We start from the raw sequence: 9,200 nt of genomic DNA on the forward strand, positions 1-9,200 counted from the left end.
GAGACGTAGCGTGATTGGCTGTTAAGTGGTGTCACTGCCGTTCATGCCGTCAGATTCTGTCCAGATTGTCTGATTGAACATTTGGAGACACTTTAGAACAATCGTAGTAGGCCAGGGCCAGATCCCTTCCCTGTTCGCTCCACGACCGCGGTTGTACGGCAGTGAAGCACGAGCATAGATCCTGATATTGTCTATGGTGTTATTAATCGAATCTGATATGACTTAACCAACGGGTTCAAGCGTCTATCACGATAACAGACAGTTTACCCATTCAAAAACCGGTCAAGAATGTGAATATTGATCGAGAAAAACCTCGGAACCCTATTTGATATTTTAGTTACTTCGTAGCCTTTGTGATTCAGTTGTCGCCATCAACTAATCTCGTTGGCTGGTCAATTTTTCGTGCGCCGAATCAGACTTGGCGACAATTCTTCAAAATTATTTTTATCGTTCTACTGCATTGATGCTGAGTTACACAATGGATGCAAAGGTTAGATCTATATCTGATAAGCCACTACACAAGACAAATTTTTTTCACAATCAGACCCACGAGGCTTGCAAGGGGGCAACTATACGTTGCTCACTGTGTATGTGACAGCACCGTACTTCTCTCTGCATCGCAGACCTAGTCGCAGAAGTGCCAACTGTTTGACACTCGGCCCTTACGTGGAATTCAAGGGAGAACAGGACTAGCAATTCCAAGATCAGCCCGATTGTTTTCAGAACAGAAGTAGTCGCTCACGATAGATGAGCTAATCGCCCCATGGGTTACACTGATAAGGTAGCACCCGTCTGTCGCGTAGGGTCCTTTCCATCCAGATCCAACACCTCATTTTCAACCACCCCTTTTGAGATTTTGGTCCTCCTCACTTGCCTCCACAACCTAAACGCACGTAATTCTTTCGCATGTCGCCAAGCAAAGTGAAACTTTTAAGTATCTGTGATCGTTTCAGTAGCGTTGCGAGTAGTATTGATGTAATTAAAATTTCACTACAGGAGTGTCCAAGCGCACGGTTGAACTGGTCCACTTTGGAAAAAAGCCCTTATTTGACACTATGGTAAGCAGATGTATAATCGATTTCAATGACGGAAAACAACTGTCCTCATGCTAATGTGGTATTTGCCTGATGAACGGGAAGACCAGCGGAGGTTAGTAGGTCCAAACCATAGAAAAATGCCATGAATTATCAACAAATAGAAAGCGGCTTCTGTCGAAATGAGGCAGTAAAGTAGATTATCTGCTTGACATGGGACAGGCGTCAGATGCTTCGTTTGACTCATTCAGGGCAGATAAAACAGTAATTAGGTTTGCAGCCTTGAAATGCTATTCACATTAGACCAACGCCACCAGCAGTGTCGCAGTTTGCCTCTTATTAGCTAGATTGGTGAATACGGATTCCACACATCTAGATATATTAGCGCACAAAATCACTTTACCGTTAAACAAGGCAAAACGTGGGTGACAGTTGAATTACGAGTATTTCTCTGGTTAGTAACATTTACACAAGGTCACACCACATCTTCATCCCATCTATCTTTCGGTATGATTTCGCCTCGACCCTTGCGTATTGATTATGACGCCTTTCTTTACATCTTAACCACTTCAATATGACTGCAAGATTGGTTCACAGTTGTTAGGGTGTAGTATGAAATTAAGCTTCGAAATCTTCTGCCCAAACGATTTTCACACTTGTTTATTTAGTAGCATGGTTCACTTTTTCCTACGGACTTTGTTTTTCAGCCCCTAGTAATGTCCCAATGATAGTACAGGGCTCGATTTCATCAAAATTTTGTCCATGTATCATCCCCTCAATCTTAACCACATCGTTGCATGTGCCATGAACATACCTCACTTACTTACTTGGCCTGTTCATGTTTGATTCGAACGCGGCCAATATCAGGGGAGTTGACAGAAAACCCTCATAAATGTCGTGGAACAAACAGATTCTGAAAATTAATTTCATTAGGCAGCTAAAATGTTTGCCTGCTCTATCAAGAAGCAGGATCAATTCCTTGAACTGGCTGAAAGAGCGTTGATCAGTGGAGATTAACATACCATTAAATGCCCCATTCCCTTTTTAAAAACCGATCTGTGTGATTGTAAAATATGAAGAACGCGATATAGCTCAGTGGTTATGACAGAAAGCTCGTGGTTCGGACTCAACCCCAGCACATCGACCGCTCCCGCCTAAGCTGGAGCAACCTGGCAGTATCTCATCCCTCGTGGTTCCTTTGAGTATCACAGCAGCTATGCAATGAAAGGGCATTGCAGCCGAACGATTATTTGATTTGTTCGCCACTAAAAGCATGAAGACAGTCATGACAAAGCACCCTTCCAAACCACCAAGTTCGTCAGATTAAGCAACAAGGACTTTTAATCGACTCTCAACACTGATTTAGTGCGTTAGCTAAACAAGATCTTGTTGGTGACTACTTTGTCCGCTTTAAAACCCTGTAGCCAACTCACTCGATCCGTCAAGTTTTTTGTCCATAAATGAATTCACGGATTGTTTATTTTCTGAAACGATGGCCTCTTAGTCAACTCCATACTGTTTCCAACTGGCAGCCTATCCCTCACTTTCCTAATGAGCCAAGCTGCTTCACCGGACGGGACAATAGCCGGGTACAAATCGTCTTAAAAGAGTTCGGAAGGCAGGCCGCGGTGTAAACGTCTATGATAAACCAACCACTCTCTATGCGGTTGTGTCTGATCCAAAGTTCTAATGACCGCGTAGCGCTCTGTGGAGGATGAGGGTTAAGCTGCACGAAATTCCACCGATACTACTCGCCATCAGTCAGACTTCTTGTTAGAGTTTGTCAACTTCACAGGGACATCGTTAAGAATGGAACTTGCAGCCTTGCCCTCCGTTTGTTTACGAACAACAGCGTGCGTGTAAACACTTATTTTCCTCCTAGATTGCACTCGAACAATCCACCAAGCTGCTGTTTTCCCGATTGCAGCAACTAAGTGAAATTTTCGCCATCTGTGACCATATTTACGCAATCAGAACGTGCACTCATGCACGATCGCGCACGTAAGGAGTATATCACTGTCTTCACCCATGTAACTGAAGGACATTGGCGCCACACTCCATGTAAGAGCAGCTCAGAACCAGAATCGGCATCATTTGAAGGGACCCGGTCTCATTCTAGCATTCTGTACCTGTCGAGGAAATCAGACCTGGCTCTAAATCCGTGCGGATGTAGCCTATGCGGCTGTTTTCGGGCAGTAACAACGCGAGACATCGGCGAAGCCGACTTATCCTCTAACAGGAGACATCAGCCGCAAAGCAAAGTAGCTAAATCAGATTGCCCATGGAGGATTTATGACCGAGCGGCAGTGTTAGGGAGGATTCAGGTCCTAGTCCTTCCAGAAGTTCGTAAGATGGATGCTCCTGACACAAATCAACTAGGGTGAATCAGTTGTGCAGTGCTTTTAAACTTCTCTATACAACCGGCAGAAGGAACATCTTGTCGAAAAATGAGTCTGAACGCATCAAAGAACTTCACAAACTCTTCCACAAGCCCCAAAAAATTCAAAAGCACGAAATCCAGCTACCGCGTAAGTTTCATCTTCGTTGCAAATATAAACACAGCCGCAAATCAAGTTGGTGTTAGCGGGAAACTCAACTGGAATTCATATGAATCTGTTGTGATAGTCCTTCAACTAGATGTTAAATTTCGCTTGAGTCATTGCTCGAGGAGCCAGTCAGCGCGTGTGGCCACATGATATGGATCCTGTGATTGAAGGATAGGCAGAACTATATCCTAAGCGCGATTTCGCCACATTGCTGATCATCCGCTCATGGCCGAGCTCATAGGTGCTCAAACTACTAGCCGGTCAGTCGAGGTTTCAAGACTCCTTGGATTTTCGTGAGATGCGCAGTGCTGATCATTCCCAATGAAGATGAAACAAAACAGCTGTATAGTGCTTCCCAGTTTTCCAGCTTCTCTCACAGGACAAAATCTCCGTTTGAAAGGCATCAACCTCATTTGCAGATGAGTTTTTGTCTCCATTTTGGTTCAGTTTGATGTCCAATTTTGAAATCGGGAACTGGGTCACAGCCACAAAAGGAGCAAAACAGGCTGACCAGAAATTTTGTTGACATGAGTACTGTCAGATCAGGGTAATAGTAAGTTCTACGGCAACTGGTTATCGCATGACAACCACCATCCACATCGAAGGAACCTCAGAAGTGGCACCGAAATGGAAGAAATCTAACAGTATATCAGTTACAATACCAGTCAAATTTTCCTGAGCTTAAATTGGTACTACCCAATTATCTCATATCTCTCTCGAACGGGTTGTTTGGCCTTCATCGTTGGTAATACATCACTTGGAGCCGTCGTATAGCCCTTAAAAATGTGTGCACTGTTTCTGCATCATTCATAGATGCCCGTGCTTATTGTAATTACGTTTTCCAACGCAAAATCGAGAACTTATTAGTGCACAGGTGGTGATAGCCATAATACAAATCAGAAGGTGCACGTGCACCAATAGAGGTTTTTAGTGTGGTTGCGACACGTATAAAAATAAATACAATGCGAAAATGGGAGCGAGTCAAAAAAGGGAACTTATCGGATGTGGGAGTCCCGTGGTGAAAGTCCGGTCGGTGAGAACGTGCTTCCTCCGCAGTTTGGCTGCTACACGTATTCCATAGTTGTTCGTGGTCTGGGAGCGTTTGGCTGACTCCTTGTCCTCGGCGCGTGCGCGTCTGTGTGTGCTGACTGCGTTCGGTTTCCCTGTGTGTAGGTCCGTTTGCGCGTACGTGGGCGCGTCAGCACGTGAGTGGTTGGTACGCTCACTAGACGGTGCAGACAATCGACGTCTGATGAGTCACCTATTAAGGTGACGTGGTTGTGGGCATGAAAATGTGACAAGTCTCGTGATCCAGTGAGCGACTGTGGGCTGAACAGTCAAGTGTGCAGGCGACTGGGTCGCTACTAACTCAGATTAGGGACTCCTACAGGAACTTTTTTGGGACTACTTATTGATGATACTTGTGAACTAGTTTCCCTTCAGTAAGAGGATAATACTGGGGGTCAGTATGAGACTCCTGAGACCCCCTGAGATTTTCCGAGTGGGGACTGTCATAAACAGCCTAGTCCAATGAACAAAATTAAATGAGTCAGATGTACTGCGCAGAGGCATTACAAAAGCAGCTTGTTGGTTACTCCTATGATGTGAACAATAAGGCATTTGTAAGCATAACGGGGGTTGTGAGGTGTGGCTCCAAAAGGTGCGGTAATCCGTGTGCATTCAGGAAGGAATGTCACGTAACTGAGGTAGACCGTCGGCTAATACCATTGCTTGTGTAGTCTTGCGGTTAAAGTGCTAGTAGAGAAAAGACGCCGGTAAAGCTGAAACTTTATGTTTTATAACTCGAGGCTACATCTACCTGAGGAATGCCGAAAAGGACGGAACCGGCAGTAGGTTGTCGAAAAATTTTCACCAATCTTATAAGTAGTGTGTCGGGCCAAGAATAAAACTCTTATTCATCCATGCTCATATATCTGCACTAAGGACACGAATGAACTAACAGGGAGCGGTATGAGGCTGGATCAGGCTATGAGTCGACAAATCCCAGGTGAGCACTGTTCTATGCTCACTTGAGGGAAAAATGTGTTGTGACTTGTTGAATGGTAGTGGAACTCTGTATCGGTCCCTTGGCCTCCTGCTCCGCCCACTATGGTATATCAGAAGGCACGGTAGCTCTACACAGCCCGTTATGGAGACAAAGGAAAATTATTACAACTGTATTTATAGGGTAGTCACAGTGTTTCACAAGGTTGTGCCAGAATCTCCGTGAGGGGGCGAGAAGCGTCGAGTCAAAGGTGCTTGACTCGGATCGGTTGGCATTCTGACCAATCAGGGCACGCCTTCGTTTGGCCCGTGTCCTGCACGTGACACATTCGTCCAAATGGTGTGGCGTTCGGTTATTAGGGAAGACTGGCCTCGGTACAAAATGAAACCGACATTTGACAATACGAGATCCAGCGTGCCTGTCACTAAAAATGACGGTATCTGACGCTCAGAGCCGTACATACTTGATCGACTAGGACCTCGTCCAAGTACTAGGATGGGGAGTAGCGCGTCACTTTTCAACACAACAAGACAAACAGTGAGGTAGGAAACGTGGCGTGTCATAAGTGCTCAGCAAGTTTCACGGTTAGTTCACGCTTATACTTCTGAAGGTCTGTTCAGGATTTGATATTGGATTCACCCCTCCCTGTACGCCTACCCACATCTCTAAAGCTTAGTGACTGTCTTCAGTGAAACTGTGAAAGCAAATTTCATTCATTTGTGCGGCACAAGGCAGCCTCATTTTCTGGTTGGTATGATATTCGAGCTAAATGCCGAAAAGGACGGAACCGGCAGTAGGTTGTCGAAAAATTTTCACCAATCTTATAAGTAGTGTGTCGGGCCAAGAATAAAACTCTTATTCATCCATGCTCATATATCTGCACTAAGGACACGAATGAACTAACAGGGAGCGGTATGAGGCTGGATCAGGCTATGAGTCGACAAATCCCAGGTGAGCACTGTTCTATGCTCACTTGAGGGAAAAATGTGTTGTGACTTGTTGAATGGTAGTGGAACTCTGTATCGGTCCCTTGGCCTCCTGCTCCGCCCACTATGGTATATCAGAAGGCACGGTAGCTCTACACAGCCCTTTATGGAGACAAAGGAAAATTATTACAACTGTATTTATAGGGTAGTCACAGTGTTTCACAAGGTTGTGCCAGAATCTCCGTGAGGGGGCGAGAAGCGTCGAGTCAAAGGTGCTTGACTCGGATCGGTTGGCATTCTGACCAATCAGGGCACGCCTTCGTTTGGCCCGTGTCCTGCACGTGACACATTCGTCCAAATGGTGTGGCGTTCGGTTATTAGGGAAGACTGGCCTCGGTACAAAATGAAACCGACATTTGACAATACGAGATCCAGCGTGCCTGTCACTAAAAATGACGGTATCTGACGCTCAGAGCCGTACATACTTGATCGACTAGGACCTCGTCCAAGTACTAGGATGGGGAGTAGCGCGTCACTTTTCAACACAACAAGACAAACAGTGAGGTAGGAAACGTGGCGTGTCATAAGTGCTCAGCAAGTTTCACGGTTAGTTCACGCTTATACTTCTGAAGGTCTGTTCAGGATTTGATATTGGATTCACCCCTCCCTGTACGCCTACCCACATCTCTAAAGCTTAGTGACTGTCTTCAGTGAAACTGTGAAAGCAAATTTCATTCATTTGTGCGGCACAAGGCAGCCTCATTTTCTGGTTGGTATGATATTCGAGCTACTGTGCACACTGTCTAGGCGAAACACATTACCCAAGATGTTCCCGAAAATTATTCGACGAATGGATTTCAGCAACCTTATTAGTAGCATTTTTCCAGTGCCTAGATCAGTCTACTCTTTTTCATTGAATAACTGAAATCGGATTCCGTGTGACAGAGAGAAACGTACATCTCTAATAAGGTACCACTTTTTATCCACTTGCTGCAGTCGCATCTGTCATCGGTAAGGACCAGCTGGCTACGTGTTCTTGAAATGTACCTACAAAAAATACCAGTGTATCTGAACAAATAATACATAGTTTTACTACTTTTGAATGGACCGTGTGATAATTTTTTGTCTACCGCAGTTGGAATCTACCTGTAACCACTTCTGATTTCAGCGCAGTCCTTATCGATTTAACCTCCTTTTATTTGTTTCTTTTTGGAGCACTTGTTTTATAGGACTCTGTTCAACTTTTCTGCTCTGCTTTGATCACACATTCTTCAACTATTAGTGGGTCTGTTATACCGGTGTGAGCTTGGTTGTCGTTCCGAACACATCAGATGGGGCAGAATACAGGCGTGTCTGATTCACCGTCCAAGCACACCAGTGTGTTTTCATCAGGTGTTCAGCAATCAATGATTGTGTGCTTGTTGACTACACTCCGAGTGACCTACCTACTCAGTACGTCAATAGTGTGTGACCTAAAGGAGCTTGTTTGTTGTTCCGAAGTGATGGGTCGATGAACTGCGGTGCTCTCATGAGCTTAGCACTGGTAAAGTCTTGTCCAGTATTCTGTTTCAGTTTGTCTCAAAAAGACTAGTAAATTTGTTTTTTTTGTATTGTTATTATTACCATTATATTGTAACCTTCCTTGCACGCGTCCACAACTCTCATATGGGACTTCAGGTATAGATTCTTAATAAACTTCAACTCATTCACAGGCATAAAGTAGCACAGAGTTTTTTTCACCTAAAACTGGGACCGGAGAATGACAGTTGTATGATTGGATAAGATAGTTTATTGTCAGTAAGTCTATGTCGGCGGCATAGGGTGTTTTCCGGGAAGTTAGCCATTCATTTATGAAATCGGTATCTTCCACTCGATTCTATATCACTGGTTTCTTCGGGGGACATTCCTTACCTCCAAGTTGTCCTGTTGACAGGAGTATGCTGTTGAGGGTTTTCTCCATGGGGATAGTACTGTTTTGTTTGCACTATTCATGTGCTTTGTAATGACAGAAATTTGTGCCCCTTGATGGTATGCACTTTCGAACTCTTGGCAGTCAAGCATGGTTTCTCCGACTGGTGAAAACTTCATTCAGGGAACCGTAAAGGTAACTCGTCTTGGGAGTTTGTAGTAGGTATTTCTAGGGCTGCTAAATCACACAGTAGTCTGATGGATATTGCACCTTCCGACAAACGCTTTCATTTGCAGACAAACTAAGCTTTCATAGGAGGTTCAACTAGATCTGAATCTCTTGTTTATGATGGTCCGATTCAACTGAATTTGCTGCACAAGGCCGCCTCATTTTTCAGTTGGTACAATATTCAAGACATCGCAACACACTACATAAACGTAACACACTAATTAAAAGGCAGCAACTTCATGAGTAGTGTGTTACGTTTAGAAGGCTTCACTTCGTTTCATTTATCGCATGACAAGCCTTTTCAACTCTGATACCGAACTCGCGAAAGAAGTTTCTAGACCAAGATGGTGGCCAGATTGATGCTCACTTTCTTCACCTGGCTTATCGCCTTCAGTCGGTTGTTGAAGAAGTGTGCATCTGCTCTACTCGCGGAAGTAAAATTATGTCGAAACTAGCGTGCCACATGTCGCCGAACGTCTGGCATGGGCGGTCCCAACCTATGACATGCTTTGGACCAGTCCATGACCTTTCAGTTCATTTGCTTTTGTAAAA

The sequence above is a fragment of the Opisthorchis viverrini genome, assembly GCF_000715545.1.
Source record: "Opisthorchis viverrini unplaced genomic scaffold opera_v5_107, whole genome shotgun sequence".
Lineage (NCBI taxonomy): Eukaryota > Metazoa > Platyhelminthes > Trematoda > Opisthorchiida > Opisthorchiidae > Opisthorchis > Opisthorchis viverrini.